This window comes from Phocoena phocoena, chromosome 3 (assembly GCF_963924675.1).
Source record: "Phocoena phocoena chromosome 3, mPhoPho1.1, whole genome shotgun sequence".
Classification (NCBI taxonomy): domain Eukaryota; kingdom Metazoa; phylum Chordata; class Mammalia; order Artiodactyla; family Phocoenidae; genus Phocoena; species Phocoena phocoena.
The window spans coordinates 148285583-148307263 of NC_089221.1; the positions used below are offsets into that span (position 1 = coordinate 148285583).

The 21681-nt window shown below is 38.1% G+C and overlaps 1 protein-coding gene and 1 pseudogene across 2 annotated transcripts in view; one reads left to right on the forward strand and one right to left on the reverse strand.

The window, feature by feature from the left end:
• FBXW11 (F-box and WD repeat domain containing 11) overlaps positions 1-21681 on the reverse strand; it is a 123597-nt gene that overhangs the window by 50873 nt on the left and 51043 nt on the right. The window lies entirely within an intron of this gene.
• LOC136121658 (heterogeneous nuclear ribonucleoproteins A2/B1 pseudogene) lies at positions 11829-12720 on the forward strand (annotated as a pseudogene).

Sequence of the window (21681 nt, forward strand, 5' to 3'; positions counted from 1 at the left end):
TTTTCCTTGTGACGAGAACTCTTAGGATTTACTCTCTTAACAACTTTCATATATAACATACAGCAGTGTTAATTATATTAATCATGTTATAATTACATTCCCAGTACTTACTTATCTTATAACTGGCAGTTTGTACCTTTTGACCACATTCTCCCTCTCCATACCCCTGCCTCTGGTAACCACAAATCTGATCATGTTTTCTGTAAGTTTGTTTGTTTGTTTGTCTTTAAGTATAACTGACTTACAACACTAAAAATAAATAAATAAACAGCTTCTGAAGTTATGCATTTATACACATACATATGACTCAGTAGTTAAAGCAAAAATAGTAACAACATATCATGGAGTTTATAGCCTTTGTAGAAATAAAATGTAAGACAACAATAGCACCAAGGAGGGAAGGAAGGAAGGGGAAGTATTAAATGTATAGATGTAAGTTCTTTCTTCCACATGTGTGAAGCAGTATCTTATCATTTCAAGACAGGCTGTGACAAGTTAAAGGCATGAATTGTAAACCATACAACAACCATTAGAAAAAAAATTAAGCAAAAGAGGTTTAACTAATAAGCCAATGGTAAAGATGAAAATGGAATCACTCAAAAACTAAATCCAAAAGAAGGCAGAAAAAAAGTGTAAAAAGGGAATAAAGAGCAGGTGGGACAAATAGAAAACAAATAACAAGGGGGTAGATTTAACATCAAACATCTTAATAACTAGTTGAATGTAAGTGGTCAAAATACCCCAATTAAAAGACAGAGATTGTGGAATTGGAGATAACTATATGCTATCTACAAGAAACCCACTTTAAACACAAAGGAACACTGGCTAAACCTAAAAGGACAGAAAAAGATAAATAACATCCAATGACTGACTAATCAAAGGACATCTAAAGTGGCTATGTTATTATTGGAAAAAATAGATTTTAGAACAAGGAATGTAACCAGAGATGAAGTGACATATTTTCATAATGTTAAAGGGATCAATTTATTAAAAAATATAATGATCCTAAATGTATATGCCCTTGGCTAACAGTTTTAAAATACATGTGGGGGAGAAAACAATAACATACTCAAAGGAGAAAAAGACAAATCCAAATTTTTATTTGGACACTTCAACACTCCTCTCTTAGTTATGCATACAAGTAGACAGAAAAGAGTAAAGATATGGAGGACGTGAATAACACCATCAGCTAACTTAACCTGACATTTATACAGCACTCTACCCAACAAGGGAACACATTCTTTCCAAGTACAGACCAAACGTTCAACAAGATAAATGCTATTCTAGGCCATAAAACAGGTTTCAATAAATTTAAAAGGACTGAAATCATGCAAAATATGTACTGAGATGACAAAGAATTAATCCAAAATTAATCTAATAGAAAATCCCTAAATGTTTGGAAATTAAACAATGCATTACTAAACAACACATGGGTCAAAAAAGAAATCACAAGGAAAATTAGAAAATACTGTGAACTAAATGAAAACGAAAACTCAACATATTAAATATTGTGGGATATAACTAAAGTGGTGCTTAGAGAGACTGACAGCATTAAATGCATGTATTAGAAAAGAAAAAAATGGTCTTCAAAGCAATAATCTAAGCTTCCACCACAAAAAAAATAGAAAATTAGTGAATTAAACTCAAAATAAGCAGCAGGAAGGAAATAATAAAGATGAGATCCAAAATTTGTACGCTAGAAAATAGAAAAACAATAAGGAAAAAATCAGTGAAAACAAAAGTCATGTCTTTGAAACAATCAACAAAATTGACAAACTTCTAGCTAAACTGATAAGGAGAAAATTGTATAAGAATCATTTCCGGGCTTCCCTGGCGGCACAGTGGTTGAGAGTCTGCCTGCCAATGCAGGGGACACGGGTTCGTGCCCCGGTCCGGGAAGATCCCACATGCCGCGGAGCGGCTGGGCCCGTGAGCCATGACCGCTGAGCCTGCACATCCGGAGCCTGTGCTCCGCAACGAGAGAGGCCACAACCGTGAGAGGCCCGTGTACCGCAACCCCCCCCCCAAAAAGAATCATTTCCAATCTCAGAAATAAAAGTGGGAACATGAATACAGATCCTATAAACATTAAAGGAAAACAAGGGAATATTACAAATTTGTACTAATATAGTCCACAACTCAGATGAGAGGGACAAAGTCCTTATAAGATACACAAATACTCACACAAGAAGAAATGGAAAACCTCAATAGCCCTATAGCTATTAAAGAAACTGGTTTCAGTGGTGAATTTTACTTAGTATTTAAGGAAGAAATAGTATCAATTCTATATAAACTCTTCCAAAAAGCAGATGAAAAGGGAACATCCCCAATTATATATATATTTTGTTTGTTTGTTTTTTGCGGTACGCGGGCCTCTCACAGTTGTGGCCTCTCCCGTTGTGGAGCACAGGTTCCGGACGCACAGGCTCAGCGGCCATGGCTCACGGGCCTACCTGCTCCGCGGCATGAGGAATCTTCCCGGACCGGGGCACGAACCCGTGACCCCTGCATCGGCAGGCGGACTCTCAACCACTGCACCACCAGGGAAGCCCCCCAACTGTATTTTGAGGTCAGATTACCTTGATAACAAACATCTACCAATGACCAGTCCCTTCCATCAGGAAACTTGCACAAGCCTCTTAGATAGCCTCATCCACCAGAGGGCAGACAGCAGAAGCAAGAAGAACTACAATCCTCCAGCCTGTGGAGCAAAAACCACATTCACAAAAAGACAGACCAGATGAAAAGGCAGAGGGATATGTACCAGATGAAGGAACAAGATAAAACCCTAGAAGAACTAAATGAAGTGGAGATAGGCAACCTTCCAGAAAAAGAATTCAGAATAATGATAGTGAAGATGATCCAGGACCTCAGAAAAAGAATGGAGGCAAAGATCAAGAAGATGCAAGAAATGTTTAACAAAGATCTAGAAGAATTAAAGAACAAACAGAGATGAACAATACAATAACTGAAATGAGAAACACACTAGAAGGAATCAATAGCAGAATAACTGAGGCAGAAGAATGGATAAGTGACCTGGAAGACAGAATGGTGGAATTCACTGCTGCAGAACAGAATAAAGAAAAAAGAATGAAAAGAAATGAAGACAGCCTAAGAGACCTCTGGGACAACATTAAACTCAACAACATCTGCATTATAGGGGTCCCAGAAGGAGAAGAGAGAGAGAAAGGACCCGAGAAAACATTTGAAGAGATTATAGTTGAAAACTTCCCTAATATGGGAAAAGAAATAGCCACCCAAGTCCAGGAAGTGCAGAGACCCATACAGAATAAACCTAAGGAGAAACACGCTGAGACACACAGTAATCAAACTGGCAAAAATTAAAGACAAAGAAAAATTATTGAAAGCAGCAAGGGATAAACTACAAAAAACATACAAGGGAACTCCCATAAGGTTACCAGCTTATTTCTCAGCAGAAACTCTACAAGCCAGAAGGGAGTGGCATGATATATTTAAAGTGATGAAAGGGAAGAACCTACAACCAAGATTACTCTACCTGGCAAGGATCTCATTCAGATTCGATGGAGAAATCAAAAGCTTTACAGACAAGCAAAAGCTGAGAGAATTCTGCACCACCCAACCAGCTCTACAACAAACGCTAAAGGAACTTCTCTAAGTGGGAAACACAAGAGAAGAAAAGGACCTACAAAAACAAACCCAAAACAATTTAAGAAAATGGTCATAGGAACATACATATCGATAATTACCTTAAAAGTGAATGGATTAAATGCTTCGACCAAAAGACACAGGCTTGCTGAATGAATACAAAAACAAGACCCATCTATATGCTGTCTACAAGAGACCCACTTCAGACCTAGGGACACATACAGACTGAAAGTGAGGGGATGGAAAAAGATATTCCATGCAAATGGAAATCAAAAAAAGAGCTGGAGGAGCAATACTCATATCAGATAAAATAGACTTTAAAATGAAGAATGTTACAAGAGATAAAGAAGGACACTACATAATGATCAAGGGATCAATCCAAGAAGAAGATATAATAAATATATATGCACCCAACATAGGAGCACCTCAATACATAAGGCAACTGCTAACAGCTATCAAAGAGGAAATCAACAGTAACACTATAATAGTGGGGGACTTTAACACCTCACTTACACCAATGGACAGATCATCCAAAATGAAAATAAATAAGGAAACACAAGCTTTAAATGACACAATACACCAGATAGATTTAATTGATATTTATAGGACATTCCATCCAAAAACAACAGATTACACTTTCTTCTCCAGTGTGCATGGAACATTCTCCAGGATAGATCACATCTTGGGTCACAAATCAAGCCTCAGTAAATTTAAGAAAACTGAAATCATATCAAACATCTTTTCTGACCACAACGCTATGAGATTAGAAATGAATTACAGGGGGGCTTCCCTGGTGGCGCAGTGGTTGAGAATCTGCCTGCTAATGCGGGGACACAGGTTCGAGCCCTGGTCTGGGAGGATCCCACATGCCGCGGAGCAACTGGGCCCATGAGCCACAACTACTGAGCCTGCGCGTCTGGAGCCTGTGCTCCGCAACAAGAGAGGCCGCCATAGTGAGAGACCCACGCACCACGATGAAGAGTGGCCCCCGCTTGCCACAACTAGAGAAAGCCCTCGCACAGAAATGAAGATGCAACACAGCAAAAAATAGATTAATTAATAAACTCCTACCCCCAACATCTTCCAAAAAAAAAAAAAAGAAATGAATTACAGGGAAAAAAACAGAAACACATGGAGGCTAAACAATACGTGACTAAATAACCAAGAGATCACTGAAGATATCAAAGAGGAAATCAAAAAATACCTAGAGACAAATGACAATGAAAACACGATGATCCAAAACCTATGGGATGCGGCAAAAGCAGTTCTAAGACGGAAGTTTACAGCTATACAGGCCTACTCCAAGAAACAAGAAAAATCTCAAATAAACAATCTAACCTTACACCTAAAGGAACTAGAGAAAGAAGAACAAACAAAACCCAAAGTTAGTAGAAATCATAAAGAGCAGAGCAGAAATAGAAACAAAGAAAATAATGGCAAAGATCAATAAAACTAAAAACTGGTTCTTTGAGAAGATAAACAAAATTGATAAACCATTAGCCAGACTCATCAAGAAAAAGAGGGAGAGGACTCAAATCAATAAAATTAGAAGTGAAAAAGGAGAAGTTACAACAGACACTGCAGAAATACAAAGCATCCTAAGAGACTACTACAATCAACTCTATGCCAATAAAATGGACAACCTGGAAGACATGGACAAATTCTTAGAAAGGTATACCTTCCAAGACTGAACCAGGAAGAAATAGAAAATATGAACAGACCAATCATAAGTAATGAAATTGAAACTGTGATTAAAAACCTTCCAACAAACAAAAGTCCAGGACCAGATGGCTTCCCAGGTGAATTCTATCAAACATTTAGAGAAGAGCTAACACCCATCCTTCTCAAGCTCTTCCAAAAAAATGCAGAGGAAGGAACACTCCCAAACTCATTCTATGAGGCCACCATCACCCTGCTACCAGCACCAGACAAAGATACTACAAAAAAATTAGTATACAGACCAATACCACTGATGAATATTGATGCAAAAATCCTCAACAAAATACTAGCAAGTAGAATCCAACAACACATTAAAGGGATCATACACCATGATCAAGTGAGATTTATCCCAGGGATGCAAGGATTCTTCAATATACCCAAATCTATCAATGTGATACACTATATTAACAAATTGAAGAAGAAAAACCATATGATCATCTCAGTAGATGGAGAAAAAGCTTTTGACAAAAGTCAACACCCATTTATGATAAAAACTCTCCAGAAAGTGGGCATAGAGGGAACCTACCTCAACATAATAAAGGCCATATACAACAAACCCACAGCAAACATCATTCTCAATGGTGAAAAACTGAAAGCATTTCCTCTAAGATCAGGAACAAGACAAGGATGTCCACTCTCGCCACAATGATTCAACATAGTTTTGGAAGTCCTAGCCATGGCAATCAGAGAAGAAAAAGAAATAAAAGCACTACAAATTGTAAAAGAAGAAGTAAAACTGTCACTGTTTGTGGATGACATGATACTATACACAGAGAATCCTGAAGCTGCCACCAGAAAACTACTAGAGCTAATCAATGAATCTGGCAAAGTTGCAGGATACAAAATTAATGCACAGAAATCTCTTGCATTCCTATACACTAATGATGAAAATTCTGTAGGAGAAATTAAGGAAACACTCCCATTTACCACTGCAACAAAAAGAATAAAATACCTAGGAATAAACCTACCTAGGGAGACAAAAGACCTGTATGCAGAAAACTATAAGACACTTATGAAAAAAATTAAAGATGATATAAACAGATGGAGAGATATACCAAGTTCTTGGATTGGAAGAATCAATATTGTGAAAATGACTGTACTACCCAAAGCAATCTACAGATTCAATGCAATCCCTATCAAATTACCAATGGCATTTTTCACAGAACTAGAACAAAAAATCTTAAAATTTGTATGGAGATACAAAAGACCCCAAATAGCCAAAGTGGTCTTGAGGGAAAAAAACCGAGCTGGAGGAATCAGACTCCCTGACTTCAGACTATACTACGAAGCTACAGTAATCAAGACAATATGGTACTGTCACAAAAACAGAAATATAGATCAGTGGAACAGGATAGAAAGCCCAGAGATAAACCCACGCACCTATGGTCAACTAATCTATGACAAAGGAGGCAAGGATATACAATGGAGAAAAGACAGTCTCTTCAATAAGTGGTGCTGGGAAAACTGGACACCTACATGTTAAAGAATGGAATTAGAACACTCCCTAACACCATACACAAAAATAAACTCAAAATGGATTAGAGACCTAAATGTAAGACAAGATACTATAAAACTCTTAGAGGAAATCATAGGAAGAACACTCTTTGACATAAATCACAGCCAGATCTTTTTTGGTCCACCTCCTAGGGTAATGGAAATAAAAACAAAAATAAACAAATGGGACCTAATGAAATTTCAAAGCTTTTGCACAGCTAAGGAAACCATAAACAAGACCAAAAGACAACCCTCAGAATGGGAAAAATTATTTGCAAATGAATCAATGGACAAAGGATTAATCTCCAAAATATATAAACAGCTCATGCAGCTCAATATTAAAAAAACAAACAACCCAATCCAGAAAATGGGCAGAAGACCTAAATAGACATTTCTCCAAAGAAGACATACAGATGGCCAAGAAGCACATGAAAAGCTGCTCAACACCACTAATTATTAGAGAAATGCAAATCAAAACTACAATGAGGCATCACGTTACACTAGTTAGAATGGGCATCATCAGAAAATCTACAAACAACAAATGCTGGAGAGGGTGTGGAGAAAAGGGAACCCTCTTGCATTTTTGGTGGGAATGTAAGTTGATACAGCCACTATGGAGAACAGTATGGAGGTTCCTTAAAAAAACTAAACATAGGGCTTCCCTGGTGGCGCAGTGGTTGAAAGTCCGCCTGCCGATGCAGGGGACACGGATTCGTGCCCCGGTCTGGGAAGATCCCACATGCCGTGGAGCGGCTGGGCCCATGAGCCATGGCCGCTGAGCTTGCGCGTCCGGAGTCTGTGCTCCGCAAAGGGAGAGGCCACAACCGTGAGAGGCCTGCATACTGCAACAACAACAAAAAAACAAACATAGAATTACCATATGACTCAGCAATCACACTACTGGGCATATACCCAAGGAAAACCATAATTCAAAAAGACACATGCACCCCAATGTTCACTGCAGCACTATTTACAATAGCCACGTCATGGAAGCAACCTAAATGCCCATCGACAGACGAATGGATAAAGAAGGTGTGGTACATATATACAATGGAATATTACTTAGCCATAAAAAGGAACAAAATGGGGTCATTTGTAAGAGGTGGATGGATCTAGAGACTGTCATACAGAGTGAAGTAAGTCAGAAAGAGAAAAACAAATATCATATATTAACGCATATATGTGGAATCTAGAAAAATGGTACAGATGAACCGTTTTGCAGCAGAAATTGAGACACAGATGTAGAGAACAAATGTATGGGCACCAAGGGCGGGGAAAGCGGTGGGGGGGTGTGTGTGTGTGTGTGATGAATTGGGAGATTGGGATTGACATGTATACACTGATGTGTATAAAATGGATGACTAATAAGAACCTGTATAAGAAAATAAATAAAATTCGAAAAAAAATCTATCACTATCACAAGAAAAAGAAAAAAAAAAGACCAGTACATGATTGTTGTAGATATTATACTACATTCATCTGAACTGGAAACTTAAAATTGGTGAATTTTATTATATATAAACTATACATGAAAAAAGTTAGCTTTTAAAAAAATTTAATTGCTACACAAAAACAAAAACTTTCCCACAAAGCAAACTCAAGCCCTAAATGTCTTTACTGATAAATACTATCAAACATTTAAGGAAGAAATAACAGTAATCTTTCCCAAACTCTTTTTAGATATAGAGAGGTTAATTCATTTTATTAGGCTAATCATAATGCTAAAACCTGAGAAAAGACATTATCAAAAAAGGAAGTATTGACCAATTACCTTCAGGTAAAAAGATTAAAATACCCTCAACCGAATATTAACAGATCAAATATAAAATTATATAAAAATGATAATACCTCATGATCAGCTGGAGCTTTCCCAGAATTAAAGATTAGCTGAACATTCAAAAAAATCAATGTAATACACCATATTAAGAGAATAAGAAAAGTTATATGATGATTTCAATAGATGCATTTAGGGCATATAACAAAATTCAAAACGCACTCATGATTAAAAACTCTCACGTAACTTCCTCAATGTGATAAAGGACATATATTTTTAAAACCTATAGCTAATATCATACTTAATGGTCAAAAATGAAACACTTTCCACTGTACTCAAAACAAAAGTAGAATATCCACTGTCACACTTCTATTCAATACAAATTTCACTAGTTATAGCCAGTGCAATAAGTCAAGAAAAGAAATAAAAAGCATAAATATCAGAAAGCATCCAGATGACATGAGTACCTAGACAGAAAATCCGAAGAGTGTACAAAACAAGTAGAATATGCAATGTTGGCAAAGTCACAGGATAAAAAAAATAAAAAGAACGAACGAAGCTACACAAAACTCAAGCCCTCAGCATAAGCAGAAGGAATAGAAAATAAGCAGAAAAAGAAATACTTAGATCCTAGGATGCCCATATGTTCCTACCATAAGCCTTCATGAAGAGCAAGAGTAGTCCAGGATAACTGTGCAAAAGAAAAAAAAGACGGAAACAAGCAGCAGACTGAAGACTGACATAAAATCCCATTAAGTGTGAAAATACTGAGAAAGAGTTTTGATAGGTCAGAGTTGATTACAAATTTGGGACTCAAAAGAGGATTCAAGATGCAAAGAAATAGTCTTCCAGGCACCACTCTTTAAGGAAAAAAAGTGTAAAAGGAAAGGCAAACGGAGGCAGGACTTCAACTTGATAAAGAACATCTACAAAAAACCCATAGCTGACATCATACCTAATGGTAAAAAACTTGAAGTTTTCATGCTAAGGAACAATGCAAGGATGTCCCCTCTCATCACTGTTTTTCAACATTGTAGTGGGAGTCCTAGCTAATGCAATATGACACACAACAAGGAAATAAAAAGAATACATATCGGGAAGGAAGAAAACTATCTTTGTTCACAGATGCCATCATCATCTATGTAGAAAAAACAACAACAAAAATGACCCCCAAACTCCTGGAACTAGTAATCAATTGTAGCAAGGTTGCAGAATGCAAGGTTAATATAAAGTCAATCACATTTCATATATATCAGCAATGAACAAGTGGAATTTAAAATTAAGAATACATTACCATTTACATTAGGACCCCATCAAAATGAAGTATTTAGGTATAAAGTTAACAAAATATGTATAAGATCTATAGGAGGAAAACTATAAAACTCTGACGAAAGATATTAAAGAACGAAATAAAGGAGATATTCCAAGTTCATAGATGGTAAGACTCATTATTGTCAAGATGTCAGTTCTTCCCACCTTGATCTAAATATTCAATGCAATCCCAATCAAAATTCCAGCAAGTTATTTTATGACTCTCAAACAAGCTAATTCTCAAGTTTACATGAAGAGGTAAAAGATCTAGAATAGAGAACACAATGTTAAAGTAACAGAAGAAAGTCAAAGAACTGACACTTCCTAACTTCAGGAATTACTATAAAGTAACACTAATCAAGATAGTGTGTGGTATTGCTGAAAGAACAGACAAACAGATCAAGAAAACAGGAGAGCCCAGAAACAGACCCATATAATCAGCTGATCTTTGACAGAGAAGCAAAGGCGATATAATGGAGCAAAGATAATCTTTTCAACAAACGGTACTGGAATAACATAGAAGAAAATCTAGGTGACCTTGGGTATAGTGATGACTTTTTAGATACAACACCAAAGGCACAGCCCATGAAAGAAATAATTGAGAAGCTGGACTTCATTAAAATTAAAAACTTCTGCTCTGTGAAAGACAATATCAAAAGAGAATTAAAAAAAAAGAGAGAGAAAGAGAAGCCACAGATTTGAAGAAAATATTTTCAAAAGACAAATCTGATAAAGGATGTTAGCCAAAATAATACAAAAAAAACCCCTTAAAACTTAATAAGAACAACGCAAATTTTAAAATGGGCAAGACATGAACAGACACCTCACCAAAGAATATATACAAATGGCAGTAAGCATATGAAAAGATGTTCACTTCATATGTCATCATATATCAAATTAAAACAATGAGATACCACTACACACCTATCAGAATGGCCAAAATACAAAACATAGACAACACCAAATGCTGGTGAGGATATGGAGCAACAGGAATTCTCATTCACTACTTATGGGAATGCAAAATGGTACAGCTACTTTGGAAATTCAGCAGTTTCTTACAAAACTAAACATACTCTTATCCGATCCAGCAATCACGCTTTTCGGTATTTACCCAAATAAACTGAAAATTTATGCCCACACAAAAACCTGCTCAGTGATGTTTACAGTGGCTTTATTGATAATAGCCAAAATTTGGAAGCAACCAGGATGTCCTTCCGTAGGTGAATGGATAAACTGTGATATAGCCAGACAATAAAATATTATTTGGCACTAAACAGAAAGGAGCTTTCAAGCCATAAAAGACATGAAGGAAACTCAGATAAGTATTACTAAGTGAAAAAAGCCAATGTGAAATGGCTACATACTATATGATTCCCATTATACGACATTCTGGAAAAGGTAAAACTATGGAGACAGTAAAAATAATAGTGGTTGCCAGGGGTTAGGAGGAGAGAGGGAAGAACAGGCAGGGCACAGAGGATTTTTAGGGCAGTACAGCTATTCTGTATGACACTATAATGGTAGATTCATGTTATTATACATGTGTCAAAACCGATGATGATGTAGGTCCATGGACTGTAACAAATATACCACTCGGGTGCAGGATGTCAATAGTGGGGGAGGTTGCGCCTGTGTAAGGACAAGAGATATATGGGTACGCAACAGCCTGAGGTAGGGAAGATGCGTTAGACAGGGGGAAGGTTCTAGAAAAGTGGCGGCAGTGGCTCAAGCGACAGTGGCAGCAGCACCGCGTCGCGAGTGGAGGTGCTCCTAGCGATGCTGTTTCCCGAGCTGCGGCAGTTCTCACTACAGCGCCAGGATGCGTCCGGTTCGTGTTCGTCCGCGGAGATCTCTCTCATCTCGCTCGGCTGCAGCCAATCGCGCTGAAGCAACTGAGTCCGCGATGGAGAGAGAAAAGGAACAATTCTGTAAACTCTTTATTGTGGCTTGAGCTTTCAAACTACAGAAGAAAGTATGAGGAACTACTACGAGCAATGGGGAAAACTTACAGACTGTGTGGTAACGAGGGATCCTGCAAGCAAAAGATCAAGAGGATTTGGTTTTGTAACTTTTTCATCCATGGCTGAGGTTGATGCCGCCATGGCTGCAAGACCTCATTCAACTGATGGGAGAGTAGTTGAGCCAAAACGTGCTGTTGCAAGAGAGGACTTTGGAAAGCCAGGGGCTCATGTCACTGTGAAGAAGCTATCTGTAGATGGAATTAAAGAAGGTACTGAGGAACATCATCTTAGAGATTACTTTGAGGAATATGGAAAAATTGAGATAATTACGGATAGGTAGTCTGGAAAGAAAAGAGGCTTTGGGTTTGTTACTTTTGATGACTGTGATCCTGTGGATAAGACTGTGTTGCAGAAATACCATACTATCAATGGTCATAATGCAGAAGTAAGAAAGGCTTTCTTTGTCTAGACAAGAAGTGCAGGAAGTCCAAAGTTCTAGAAGTGGAAGAGGAGGCCACTTTGGTTCTGGAGATTCTCGTGGTGATGGTGGCGGAAATTTTGGACCAGGACCAGGAAGTAACTTCAGAGGAGGATCTAATGGATATGGAAGTGGTCGTGGATTTGGAGATGGCTATAATGGGTATGGAGGAGGGCCCGGAGGTGGGAATTTTGAAGGTAGCCCTGGTTATGGAGGAGGAAGAGGAGGATATGGTGGTGGAGGACCTGGATATGGCAACCAGGGTGGGGGCTACGGAGGTGGTTATGACAACTATGGAGGAGGAAATTATGGAAGTGGAAATTATAACCAGCAACCTTCTAACTACGAAGAGTTGAGACTTTGGTGGTAGCTGGAACATGGGGGACCATATGGTGGAGGAAACTATGGTCCAGGAGACAGTGGAGGAAGTGGGGGTTATGGAGGGAGAAGGCAATATTGAGCTTCTTCCTATTTACCATGGGCTTCACTGTATAAATAGGAGAGGATGAGAGCCCAGAGGTAACAGAACAGCTTCAGGTTACCGAAATAACAATGTTAAGGAAACTCTTTTCTCAGTCATGCATAAATACGCAGTGATATGGCAGAAGACACCAGAGCAGATGCAGAGAACCATTTTGTGAATGGATTGGATTATTTAATAACATTACCTCACTGTACAGGAAGGATTGTAAAAAAAAAAAAAAAAAGCCTTTGAGACAGTTTCTTAGCTTTTTAATTGTTTCTTTCTAGTGGTCTTTTTAAGAGTGTAGAAGCATTCCTTCTTTGATAACATTAAATTGTAAGTTTCAGGTAACATGTGAAACCTTTTTTAAGATTTTTCTCAACGTTTTGAAAAGCTACTAGCCAGGATCATGGTGTAATAAGACATAACGTTTATCCTTTAAAAAAAATTTAAGTCCGTGTGTAGAGTTAAGAAGCTGTTGTACCTTTACGATTTCATAAAATAATTCTAAAGGAAAAAAAAAAAGAGAGAGATATGGGAACTGGGAACCGTCTATACTTTCCACTCAGTTCCAGGATAAAACTGCTCTAAAAAATTAAGTTTATTAATTTAAAAAAAAAAAAAGGAAAGGAAAAGCCAGTTGTCTTTTGGAAACCATACAATTAAGGGAAGAAGAAATGGCAGGGGAGAGATTTTAAGATCCTGCAAGATTAAAGAATTTTTTGAAACATTCAAAGGATGCAAACAAAGCCCTTCCTCCTCGATCTCCTGCTCCCCACCCCAAAACAAGACACCCAGTAAAGAAACTATGTTTTGGGGACTTCCCTGGCAGTCCAGTCGTTAAGACTCCGTGCTTCCATTGAAGGGGACACGGGTTCAATCCCTGGTCTGGGAAATAAGATCCCACATGCTGTGTGGCGCAGCCAAAAAAAAAAAAAAACAAACAAACAAAGAAACTATGTTTTGTTACACTGACAGAAGATGTTCTTAAACTAGGACTCATAAAATTAACCTCAAACTGCCAGTCCTGCCCCCCAAAATGTAGTGACATAAGCAAATCTTCATCTATACACACACACACAAAAATTCAGCTAATGAAATCCCCACACATAAAAGAAGAAAGGACAGGGAGGGGCAGAAGAAAATGAAAACCTCAAATCAGTCTTTCCTAACTGAGGTTCTACAAGATAATTAAGCCCTACTGAGCGTGATTTTGGTAATTGTTCACTTGATTTTCCTAGGGATAGTACATAGATACTATCATTCTAGTTATACATAAGAAAAGTAAACTTATTATATACTACGTATGCCTTAGTGCATTATGGCATATTGCGCTTATGGAATGTGCCTGAAAAGAGTACTCCAAACTGAACTCAATATGATTAAACAAATATATGATGTTATTTTTAAAATGCCTTGAATCAGAAAGTCAAAACTCAAGAAGGAAAACATACCAAAAGCAGAAAGAAATGAAACAAGATTTAACTTAGTAAAGAAATAAAAACAAGATTATAATAGAAATGAAAGTAAATTACAATGCCCCCAAAATGATAAGTTCAAATGAAAAATGTAATAATAGGCATTAAAGAAAAGCAGGAAAATAATCTAAGAGAATGAAAGTGAGATAAAGAAAGAAACAAAACAGGACAGAGAAGTAGCTGAAATCGAAGAAAAAGAGGAAGCCTTTCAGGGACAGACCCCTCCCCAATATCCTCTGCTTTAGCCTCTGTCTGAAGTACCTAGATACTAGTATCATTTCCTGAGCTGTCTTACAGATGTTAAAATGCCCACCAAATGCAAAACGTTAACTAGTTGCTGACCATGAGCACACAGCCCCCACAGGCCTACTAGAGGCTAAGAACTGATAATGTTCACCCCTGTGACACGGCCCTGTTATCTCACCATCAACCAAAGAACTATGCATGAGCTAACCACATACCCTGGGACACCTCTCCCTCATCTTGCCTTTAAAAGGGTTTTCCTGAAACCCACTGGGGAGTCCAGGTGTTTTGAGTACTAGCTGTCCTGGACTCCTTGCTTCGTGCCCTGCAATAAACGCTGCACTTTCTTTCACCATAACCTGGTGTCAACAGACTGGCTTTACTGCGTGCAGGTGGGTGGACCCAAGTTTGGTTCGTTAACACTATAATTCAAGAAAACTTTCCAGAAATAAAAGGAAATCTGAACTGCATGTTAACAGGGTCTTCAGATACTAGGGAAAATTGGCCCACAGCACTGAACTCCTAGAGATACCCTAGTAAAATTATTAGACTTTAAGATAAAGAAAAGGTTTCTCAGTCTCCAGTCCAAAGTTTTTTTTAAATTAAAAGAAAACTTACAAGAGAAAGAGCATGAATTAGACTGGCATCAAATATCTTAAAAACAATGTACCAAGCAACTTATCAGTGGGACAGCATTTTCCAAAAACGGTAGAAAAGGAAGTGTACGGTAAAGATTTTCTAACCAAAGACAATAGGAAAATAGTTTCAAACAGGTAACAGGTCAGGGAATTCTGTCTCCTTGAGCAACCAAGAGATGACTCAGAACACTTTAGCAAAAAGATTAATGGTAAACATTTTAAAATAATTACAGTAAAAAAATATATAAAATAAAATAATTACAGTATGGATATAAGAATAAAACAAAGATGAAGATGATGAGGGTTGAAGAATATGTGATACATTCTGAAAAGGAGAAATAATGCAGCTTAAAAGGAGAAGGGATCAGAAGAGGAAAGAACAAGTCCTGACTGTTGTATAGTGAACAGGTGGCAGTTAAAGAATTCCATTAAAAGGATAAACTTGTTAATAAAATATTAAATAAAATCCCAAGAATTACAAGCATTTTAAAAGTTGTAAGTAAAGGGTAATCAATAGAACAAAAATATACACCTTTCTAAGTTTAAACAAAAATTTCAAAAATAAAAGAGCAAAGAAAACAACACATCATGAAAGGAAACTAAAAGATATGCAAAGAGACATGGATTAAAAATACACTAACACACACTACTCCCAATACAAAGCAGATCAAGAGGACCAAAATATAAAGTTCAGAAGAATAAACATAATCAAGAAGGTACAGCAAATATTAAAGATATCAAACTTTACACCCTGTAAATAGAGACTAATCTGTTTTTCAGGCACACATGAAAAATTTATGAAGACTCATCATATATTTGATCACAAAGAAATAAGTTCTACAAAAGAAAAAAAATCAGATAATAATAGCCTCTGATCAAAAGATATAAAACTAGAAATAACTCCCCCCAGAAGAACTGGTTTTTTTCAAAATCAATGCTATGAAGCAATTTATGAAGCTTCTGGCCTACACATGCTTTGAAGATTTGGTAGAATTCCCCTGTGAAACCATGTTGGTCTGATGCATTTTTGTGGCTTGGTTCTTTGATAAGTTTCTCTATTCTCTTCTTCAAAATTAGTTCTTGGATAAGACTCAACATTATAAAGATAACAGTTCACCCTAATTTATAATTTTAAAACACCCCAGTATAGGGCTTCCCTGGTGGCGCAGTGGTTGAGAGTCCGCCTGCCGATGCAGGGGACGTGGGTTCGTGCCCCGGTCCGGGAAGATCCCACATGCCGTGGAGTGGCTGGGCCCGTGAGCCATGGCCGCTGAGCCTGCGCGTCCGGAGCCTGTGCTCCGCAACGGGAGAGGCCACAACAGTGAGAGGCCCGCGTACCACCAAAAAGAAAAAAAAAAAACCACCCCAGTATCACATAAAAAGCTTCTTGTGGAGCCAGACAAGTTGGTACTCAAATTCATGTGGAAAAACTTATAAGAATACTCAGAAAACAACATGCAAAAAGAAAAGCTACAAGGTGCAATTAGCCCCACCAGACATTTAAACATACTATAAGTCTCTCTAGTTAAAAACAAGGTTCTTTTATGGCATATGCATAGATAATTACTCTGATGTAGGGGTCAGCAAGCTTCTGTAAAGGATGAGAGGTGAATATTTCAAGCTTTGCAAGCCTCACAGTTTCTGTCACAACTACTTGACTCTTCTGTTGTAGCACAAATGCAGCCATAGACGATAAGTAAATAAACGAGTGGGGCTGTGATCCAATATAACGTTACTTACAAAAATAGGTCTGGGTTTGGCCAGAGGGCCATAGTTTGCCACATCCTGGCCTAATGGAATAGAATGTTCAGAAATAGACCCAAGTACATATGGAAATTTAGTACGTGATAAAAGTGGCTTCTCAAATCACTAGGGAACTTCAATGTTGTGTTGGTTTCTGCTGTACAGCAAAGTGATTCAGTTATACATATGTAATACATTCTTTTTTATATTCTTTCCCATTATGGTTTAATCATAGGATATTGAATATAGTTCCCTGTGCTATACAGTAGGACGTTGTTGTTTATGCATTCTATATTAGTTTGCATTTGCTAAACTGCAGAACTTTTTAATAAGGGCTGGGACAACTGGTCAGCCATTTGGAAAAAGATAAAATTAGAACACTGGAAAAAATATTTAAAATGTATGTCACAGGTAAAAGGACTTATATACCTAAATTTTTCTTTTAAATTGAGGGGGATAAAAATTACCAAAATCCCAATAGGAAAATGAGGAAAGGACATGGACAGACTTTTTAAAAGATATAAAAACAACCCTTAAATAAGAAAAGATGTTTAGACTTACTCATAATTAAAGAGATACAAATTAAAGCTATACATTTCTCACCTAACACTGGCAAATATTCACAAGTATGATGAGACATTCTGTCAGTAAATGAGTAAGGAAACAGGCACTCTCATATACTTCTGGTGGGAAGGCAAATGTGTACAACCCTTCTGGAGGAGAATTTGGCAATATCTAACAAAACTACATAAGTAGCTTGACGTTTTGATCGGGCATTACCTTTGTTCCTGTATCAACCTTTTTTTTTTATTTCTTCGTTTTTGGTTTTTTTTGGGGGGGTTTTTTGAATTTTATTTTATTTATTTTTTTTATACAGCAGGTTCTTATTAGTTATCTTTTATATATATATTAGTGTATATATGTCAATCCCAATTTCCCAATTCATCCCTTTTGATCCAATAATACATTTCTAGGAATCTTCCCTGAAGATACACTATAATTAAATACTATGAAAACACATATGCACAAGGTAAACATATGCACTGGAGCCCTGTTTGTAATTAAAAAAAAACAAAAACAAAACAACCTGCATGCTCATACTTAAGATTCTAAGCCGAATATACTATGGTGTATCAACACACAGTACGCAGCCTTACGCAAGAATAAGAAAGGCTAATACAGAGTAATTATGCGCTAATACAGAGTAATTACGCGCTAATACAGAGTAATTTTGCGCTAATACAGAGTATTATGCGCTAATACAGAGTAATTTTCAGGGTACATTTTCAGGTGAAAAAAGCCAAGTGCAAAATAGTATCTACCTATATACTACCCTTTGTATAAGAAGTAAGCAGAAATAAGAAAATATACATGTGTGTACCTGTTCCTTAGTGCATAAAGAAACCCAGGAAGGATAAATCAGAAACTAAAAGAATTGGTTACCCGATGGAAACAGGATGGAAAGAACAGACGAATGGGAACAGGACAGAAAGGATGACCTTTCTGTATTGTTTTTACTCTTAGAACCGCAATACATGCTTTATATACTCAAAAAAATAAAATCAACAACGACTGGGAGAGAGAGATGGAATATCAACAGAAACAAACGAACCTAAATACATTTCAATTGAATAACATAATCATACTTAACGGTGAGGAAAAAATTAATCCAAGTGACTCTGGAACTCAGCAGTTAGAATATATAGCCAAAAACAGAAGTTAATTGTAAAGAAATATTCAGTATGGTTAGTAAATTTATTTTTCAGTGATATAGGTAAGCAATTCTAAAACTATTGAATATGCATTCTAGAACTGAGCAAGTGAATACACATACTGTGGAAAACAGGAGTCATTGTTTCTCACTGTTAGAGAAGGGAGTTACAAATATGAAAAGGGCTACCTTAGAAAACTAGAATGAAATCTGTAAGACTGGACTAGAACTATCACTGTGAACTCGCGGTTTTTTTTTTTTTTTTTTTTGCGGTACGCGGGCCTCTCACTGTTGGGACCTCTCCCGTTGCGGAGCACAGGCTTTGGACGCGCAGGCTCAGCGGCCATGGCTCACGGGCCCAACCACTCCGCGGCATGTGGGATCTTCCCGGACCGGGGCACGAACCCACGTCCCCTGCATCAGCAGGCGGACTCTCAACCACTGCGCCACCAGGGAAGCCCGCGGTTTTTGTTTTTTTTTTAGATGTTGGGGGTAGGAGTTTATTAATTAATTTATTTATTTTTGCTGTGATGGGTCTTCATTTCTGTGCGAGGGCTATCTCCAGCTGTGGCAAGCGGGGGCCACCCTTCATCGCAGTGCGGGGGCCTCTCACTATCGCGGCCTCTCTTGTTGCGGAGCACAGGCTCCAGACGCGCAGGCTCAGTAGTTGTGGCTCACGGGCCTACTTGCTCCGCGGCATGTGGGATCCTCCCAGACCAGGGCTCGAACCCGTGTCCCCTGCATTAGCAGGCAGATTCTCAACCACTGCGCCACCAGGGAAGCCCCCGCGGTTTTTTAATACATAGAAAAGGAGGGAGTTTTTTCCACAGAGACAAAATTATACATATATTACCTAACACTGTTGGCTGAGAGAGCCTATAGAAGCAGTGACATCCCAATAGCACTAAGCACACTTAGCAACCAGATCTAAATACCATTTTTCACAAAAAGAAACCAAGGCTCCTTACAGAATTGACTAATTTCAGGGCTGACTATGGGAAAATACAAGATGAGCCTGGAAAATTTTTTTTGCCCCAGAAAGCAAGAAGTGCTTAAAGAATTATGAGGACAGATCAAAAGGATACAGGACCCAGCTTGAAACGGCATGCAATGGCCAAGCTTTGAACAATCTGACCATCAAAATATATAATCATAATAACAGATTATAACCCACTGAAAAAAATAAGAAACCACAAGTCTATAAGTGAATAAATTGAAATTCTAATGAAAAGAGGACATTTATACAGTTTCAAAGTATCTCTCCACAAAATACTTAATTACAGAGAGAAAAGCGGTAACTTTATAGTGAAGAAAGCTCCTAGATACCACCTTCCTCAAATAATCAAGATGACCACCATTAGTAACAAGAGAAATCAAAATCATGTACTACCTAATAAGATGCAAAGATAAAGAACACAGCGTCATTTCTGTGATATTCCTTTCAAAGATGTGTAAACTAAATTTAATCATAAGGAAACAGACAAACCTAAACTGACAGACATACTACAAAATAACTGATCTGTAACCTTCAAAAGTGCCAAGGTTGGGCTTCCCTGGTGGCGCAGTGGTTGAGAGTCCGCCTGCCGATGCAGGGGACACCGTTTCGTGCCCCGGTCCTGGAAGATCCCACATGCCGCGGAGCGGCTGGGCCCGTGAGCCATGGCCGCTGAGCCTGCGCGTCCGGAGCCTGTGCTCCGCAAAGGGAGAGGCCACAACAGTGAGAGGCCCGCGTACCGCAAAAAAAAAAAAAAAAAAAGTGCTAAGGTCACAGAAGTCCAGGAATGCCGGAGAAACTGTTCCAGTTTGAAAGAAACTAAAGAAGTATGACAACTAAAGGTGTCTTATCATTCTGAACTGGATACCTTTGCTACAAAGGACATTATTGGACCTTTGATGAAACTCAAGAGACTGAGGACTGGATGGCAGTAATGTATCCAATGTTAATTTACTAATTTGATTCTCATATTATGATTATGTAGAACATCCTCCTTTTTAAGAAATATACACTAGGGCTTCCCTGGTGGCGCAGTGGTTGAGAGTCTGCCTGTAGATGCAGGGGACGCGGGTTTGTGCCCCGGTCCGGGAAGATCCCACATGCCGCGGAGCGGCTGGGCCCGTGAGCCATGGCCGCTGAGCCTGCGCGTCCGGAGCCTGTGCTCCGCAGCAGGAGAGGCCACAACAGTGAGAGGCCCACGTACCGCAAAGAAAAAAAAAAAAAAAAAAAAAAAAGAAATATACACTAAAACACTAGAACATGACGGAGCATTCAGTCAGCTTTACTTTCACATAGTTTGAGAAACAAAAAGTTCTTAGTACTGTACTTACAATTGAGCTCAAGACTGTCTCAAAATTAATAAAAATAAATCTTTTAATGGCTGGTTTGCAATAACTAATACCCAACACTTCAAACTGTGGGATCATAACCCTAGGAAAAAATTGTGCTGAAATGATTTCTGCTTTTTTCACCACCACTGTCAGATGATTTTAGTAAACATCTCAAACCAGTACTGACTGAGGACACTACAGGCTCAGTGTCTTCCCCAAGCCATTCACTACTAGTTGACAGGGATTCTTCCATCCTTCTCTTTCCTGCGAACTCTACCAGATCCCTCGGGGCAATGTTTCTTCTGGCAAAGTTTTTACTTTGAAATTAATTAGGTGTTGGTTTCTTCTGGTTACCATTTACTCTAATCCTTAATTTTTCACTTCCTGTTGTCTTATAGATGAAGGATTTAACATTTGCCTTTTACTCCGAATTTAAAAAGATGGAAGCATGCTATAATATAAGAGATTTTACAAGGACTTCAGTAAGCGACTCCTGGTTTTCTAAAGGGAGAATGGGGTAGAAAGAACCCTCCTTTACTGGAGTAAACAGTTTTCATATGCCATCTATCTACAAAGACTCGCAGCTGGTTCTTTGTACTACCGGATCATAGCACAGTGCATGGCACACAGCAGGCAGTCAGTAAAAATGTATTATGGGTGATTCTATACTTTCTGTATTTTCTGAATAACCTCATCTAAACTGACTAATCTCAATT